Source organism: Camellia sinensis, chromosome 11 (assembly GCF_055761805.1).
Source record: "Camellia sinensis isolate YWXY chromosome 11, ASM5576180v1, whole genome shotgun sequence".
Classification (NCBI taxonomy): domain Eukaryota; kingdom Viridiplantae; phylum Streptophyta; class Magnoliopsida; order Ericales; family Theaceae; genus Camellia; species Camellia sinensis.
Genome location: NC_138971.1, coordinates 71024360 through 71030863, shown reverse-complemented (window position 1 = coordinate 71030863; position 6504 = coordinate 71024360).

The following is a 6504-nucleotide window of genomic DNA, read 5'->3' as shown; positions in this document are numbered from 1 at the left end:
TAATAGCAACATTAAACATATCTTTAATATTTTAATTATTTTTAACTAGATTAAATAAAAATTTATTTTATTTTATTTTTGACACGATTAAATAATTTTATTTTAAAAAAATTAAATAAATTAAATATCAATAAAAATATATTCTATTTTTTTAATTAAAATTTTAAATAAATTTATTTTTAAAATAATAATTATTAAATAATGAAATTAAATAAAACATCTATTAAAATTTAAATAATAAAATTAAATAAAATATAAACAAAATTTTAAAATAAAATATTAATAAAATATCTATAAAAAATTAAATAAATAAAAATTAAATAATATTATTTTATTTTTAAATTGAGACATTTAATTTTTTTTGAATTTTACTAAGGCCAAGTTTGGCAAATCAAATATAATCCAAAAAGTCAAAAAATTACAACAAAAAAAAAGAGTAAAAAATGTATTACTATTCATAAATAAAAAATATTTAAAAAATATTTTATATATTTTTATAATATAAATCCACTGAAAACGTCACAGCTGTTAATAACTTTTGGATAGTGATGGTCGGTCTGTAGGGGCCACCATGGATCCCATTTTAATAATTTGAACCGTTTAATATGTAGAACTCATCGAGTAATATATGCCTATAAAAAATCACGTTGATCGGATATCGTTAATTATATGATCAAATCAGTTTTGTATAAACAAAATGGTTGGTGTAACAGTTAATTGTTAAACAAAACTAAATCGATCATATAGCTATCCATATCCGATCAATGTGATGTTTTATAGATACATAATAGTTGACGAGTTGTACATATTGAACGGTTCAGATTATTAAAATGGGACCCATGATGACCTCCACAGACCGACTATCACTGTCCAAAAGTTATTTGCCCCGAAGGAGGCAATTGTTTCTGTGGAGACATGCTGTGCAGCTGCAAGAGAGTTGTACAATCCATTAATTTTCTTCGACTATACATTTTATTTATACAAATTTTTATTACATATTTTTTCGTAAAAAAACAAAAAGTTAACCTAACCATCCATATTTTTTTCCTCAACTTTTTAGTTCAAAAAGATAAAAAATGCACTTATTTTGGACACCCCAAACAACCCCTAAATATAATATATAATTATAGATGGCCAAAATGGTCATTTCACCACCTAATCTTATATCCCCTTATCCCTCCATTTGTGTCCCACCCTCTCCGTGGAACACAATAGTTCAATAGATTTGGAACTAATAATCCAGAGGGACTAATAGTCCAGTGTAAAAATTTTGAACCAAATAACGTACTATTAGTCCGGGTGGACTAATAGTCCGAATGGACTAATAGTCTAGTCTCACTCCTCAATCCCTCAAAACCAACACCACCAAATGGTTTAAAGCAAAAAATTAATAATTAATCAACATAAATAAATAATTAGTAATTATTCACGAAATTGTTTTAATTAAGCTTTTGACTAGTATGCTGGAGTGATTCCCCAGCAAATATAATCAAAAAATCAAATAAATCCACTGAAAACGTCACAGCTGTTAAGCAGGCCATCATACACTTCTGTTGACTCATTTTGAGGTAAAATGGTGGAGCCGGGTTTATCAATCGCTCACTTTGAAAATGTTGAAATTATATATATCTATTGAGCCATTTATTATCTGTTTAGAAATAACTGCTTGGGCTATCGGTGGAGGATAGTCTTGATTGTTGTAGACAATGCATGATGATTAGGCAAACTAAAACTAATCAATGGAATATGTCATCGAATATGACGGTTGGAATAATACATCAAATTTATGTATTGGTTGATTATGTATATGATATGTGTTTATATACATTGTGTTGTGTGTGAGGAGATAGGAGATGGACTCCATTGATACAACAATTATGTGTATCTATTGAAGTAGTGATACAGCAAATCTGTGTATCATATATGAAGTATGAAAGTGTTTTATTTGAGATTGATATAGCAATTATGTGTATCTAATGTGAAGTATAAAGTGTTTAATTTGAGTTGTTATCTCAATTGAAATGGAAGTACTGTTGATATGAGATGTAATCTCATTTAAATCATTTGGCCAGGTTCTGAGCCATGGTTATGAATTGAGAAATTGGATAAGAAATGGAAAATGGAATGAAACATGGACACATTTGTCATGTAATTGAAATGAGTTATGAATTGATTTATGTGAGTTAAACATTTATCAAATGCTAATGTTTTAGTTATTGCTCATGTTATGTTTAGCATATCTCTACTGGGCGTTGGCTCACCCTATATGGGACATCATTTTCAAGTTCAGGTAGTATGCCGCCTCCGAGGTCTTAGCTTGGATGGTTGTGGGAGTTGAAGACTCTTTTGTTTAATTTGGTTATCTTTTGTTATATTACATGTAAATTCAAGCCTCGGGCTTATTTTGTGTAAAGTTAGCACTCTCTTTTTGTAACCAAGTGTTGACTTGGAAAGTTGTAAGCCTATAGGGCATTTACTTTTGTTGTCAACATGTAATACATTTTGTAATGAATACCCCGATGAAATGTAATTATGCTTTATTCTCTTTTGTCTAAGCATGTCAACAATATATGATAAATGGGTTTATATTGAGGGCGTTACACTTACAGATTCATGAAATTTGAAATTAAATTATAAAAATCTTATAGCCAAATCAGACTGAACCAGTAAAGCAAATTGATGTTGTTTCTTTAATATTGAAATATTATTTTATCATTTTTCATTCTTATGTTTACATACAATTTGCATTAATTACAATTGTTTTAACTTTCCTAAATGAGAGATCGATATAATTATATTAAACTTATAAAATTTATTATATTTAGTAATAAATAGACTCGTAACAAATGATAAGTAGAGTTAAGTTTTAAGTTGTCTTATATTAGGGGTAAGCATAGTTTGATTTAGTTCATTTAAGAGTAAATCAATGACTAAACGACTAAATTACTTACGGATTCATGAAATTTGAAATTGAATCATAAAAATCTTATAACCAAATCAAACTGAACCAGTAAAGGTTTCGTTTGGAATGTGGATTGACTTTTTAGCTTTTTGATTTTTTGCTATTTTAGCCTAAGTTAAAAAATCTCATTTGGAATAGGTTTTTTGGCTTTTTGACTTTTGTGAGAGAAAAAATAAAATGATTATGATTTGAATATGATATTTTGTCTTATTTGACTAAATAACCTATTTTGTCTTTTTGTAACTATGTTAGCCAAAAAGCCCAAAAACCTCAAATGCCAAACGAAGGCAAAATGAAGTTCGATCCGGTTTAAAATCACACTTTTCACAATATAATCACAAAATATTACTCGTAATTTATTTGAATATATATGTCAGCATTTTGCAAACAAAAGTATTTTACATGATTGTTTATAACTAATTCAACTACTATACAAAATCAAACTTGTAAACATAGGATTAACAACTTATGTATAAAAATGTAATACTAATCAGGTGAGTGTCTACAGTAAATAATAAATTATATATATACATACATACATAAATAAACAAATTAATTCGGTTCCAAATCATACACGCAACTATAAAATTACAGGCCAAATCATGAAGTATGGTTTGCTAATTTTAAAAATTAAGACTAAATCATGTATTAAAAAAATAAATAAAACCATGCAGTTTAGTTTGAGATTGAACGTTACTTACTATTTACTAAACAAACTTTAAAGTTGTGTAATCAAATTTTAAATTAATTTTGAGTTGTACAATATTAAGTTATTTTATTGATAAAGTTGTGTCATGTTACAAGAAGTGACATGTAACACCCTGAAAATTAGGCAGGATATATCTATTTATGCAACAAAACCCACCTGATAGACAAACACATATATATAGCTAATTATTCCATACATCCATTTCCATTAAATCCCAAATGCCAAATACATGTTGTTCACATCTTAATGCCCCAGTTCCAATCCTAAGCATGCATTTTATAACAAGTATAAAATGGAAGTCAAACAGATAATAAGTGCTCTATAGGCTTACAAATTTATCCAAAAACATTATTGGTTACACAAAATGGAGTTTCAACTCAACGCAATTACAGTCCTGGGCTTACATTCAACAAATAATGATAAAACAAAAATGAAGTCTCAGCTCCGAGTCCTCCCAAGTCAATGCCTTGGCGGAGGCATGGCACCTGTACTTGAAATGGTTTCCCTTATAGGGCGAGTCATAGCCAAGTAGAGATATACTACACAACATATGAACCATGACAAGACTAAAGAGGAGTATGCTCATGCCATGCTCATGACAAAACAATTTATCTCTCTTTTTATAAAGCATGCAATGCTGAGAGGCAATAACAGATATAAAGCCATTTCCATTTTAAACCATATCTGTTACATGAATACAAACTCTGTGAATCTCTAGGTGAATGTCTGCAAGTAGGCCCTAATGCACTACCACTGTCATTTTTACCAGTAAACTGGAAGGCTTGACACCTAACCGTGCGGTTCTACACCCCCTATCCAGATTCACTAAGTATTAATCTTTTCACAAACAGATACACTTCCAAACATTTCTCAAAAATAGATAAATTTCCAATGAAATGAATGTAATGCAATGCCCAATGCAACAAATAAAGAATGTGGTTCAATTTACCAAAGTCTCATGTATTTCTATAACAATCATGGCTATCCTTCATCGATAGCCCAAACAGATATTTTTAAACAGATATTTAAACAATTAAGTTTCAAAAAAATTTCGATAAATACAATCTATTCCATATCTCATCAAATATGAACAACTACACTAGCTTTCATATCACATTCCCGTCCGGTAACCTCTCAAGGTCCATTTCTAACCATGTCGGTTTTATTCTAACAGATACATTAAGCAAAATAATACCGTTAATGCCCAAGAAAACATCATTTTCTTTCCAAACTAATTCTCCAAGCATTATTCAACTATGAAATCCTATTTTGATCAAAAGCCCCAAAAGTTAAACATAATTCCTTTGTTTTCTTTAAAAATACTCTTTTAGTCGCAAACCGGTAAAAATTTCAAAACCGATCGAATCGAAGTCCGTTTTTGTTCAAATTTAAAACATAGCTCTTTCATAACCTTACAAACATATTCCAAGTTTACACTTTCGCAATTTGGGCATCAACTCTTTATTTCCCTTTTAAGCAAATAAATTACAAATTTTTCAAAAATTCTAATTAAATTATATACAATTCTAAGCTCCATATAATCAAGTAAAAGTATATAAAGAAGTGTAGGAAAAATCTCTGTCTCGAGCCAAGAAGCTTTCAAATTTTTCAGCAACAGAAATTAAATTTTTTGGGAGCCAAACGACGCCTTTTCCGCTCTCTATGTTTTGATCCAAAGCACTAGGGGTCAAAAATGACTTACACTAAATCAAATCTATGAAAAACTAACATTGGAACCCTTTCTCTTTTCTTTCTCACGGCAAGAACTCCAATAACTCTCAAAAGTTGAATAAAAAATCCTTTTGATTACTTTTGTAGATATTCCCTACACAAATATCTAACTATATATATACACATATATATATATATATATATATAAATTTAAAAATACATTTCAACATCTTTAATGACAAAAGTGAATATAATATTTTCTCACCACAAAATATATTTCGTTTAATGGTACACACCATAAATATTCACAACTCCTTTATGGTAATTAAATAATAATAATAAAATCATTACAATATTACATAGTTATTAACGGGTCACAATTCAATCAATTGAGTCCAAATGAATGGAGTTTAATAATTTAAAATAAATCCCCAATTGAAATTAAAGTATAAATTCAATTTGATTCAACTCGTTACATGACAAGTAGATTAGTAACAAATAGTAAATATACAAAAATTATAAATATAAAGAAATATTAAGTGGTAAGTAAAGTCATAATGCGTGAAAATTGGGTAATTTTCTGTGAAAATTGGGCCGAGCTAGGAGATGTCATTATGGCCCATAGTACGAAGGGCTGGGTAAAGAGGCCGTAAAGTTACTCCGGCCCAAGAGAGGTACAAAATTACTCCGGCCCGAGATAAATGTAATGTTACTCCGGTCCAGAATCAACTTGGAGTTAGACCGGTTTCAGAGTTAGTCCGGTTATGGCGTATTGTGGTTAGAACGGTCAGAACCTTACTACTTGATAGCTAGGTCTAAACACACCATGGTTAGTACATAAGAGAACCGAGATAAGGTGTAGCAAACGGAAGAACCGAACTAAGGATAGTTCGGCCTACTCTGCAGCTCAGCATAGCCATGATTACTTCGATCATGTAAGAGTTCGGCCATGGTAAAAACCATCTCACTTGGTTTAAGCAGTGAGGGGGGTGTTGAAGGATAAACATTATCTTTCAGGAGTATGAATCCTAGGAGGACTCTGCGTGGAGGAGTAGAAGTCCTACTAGGATTGTGCCATACGAAACCTATAAAAGCTCACAAATATCATCTTTGGAGAGGTAACACACAACTTTGCTTTTTGAATGCACGGAGCTTTTGTCTA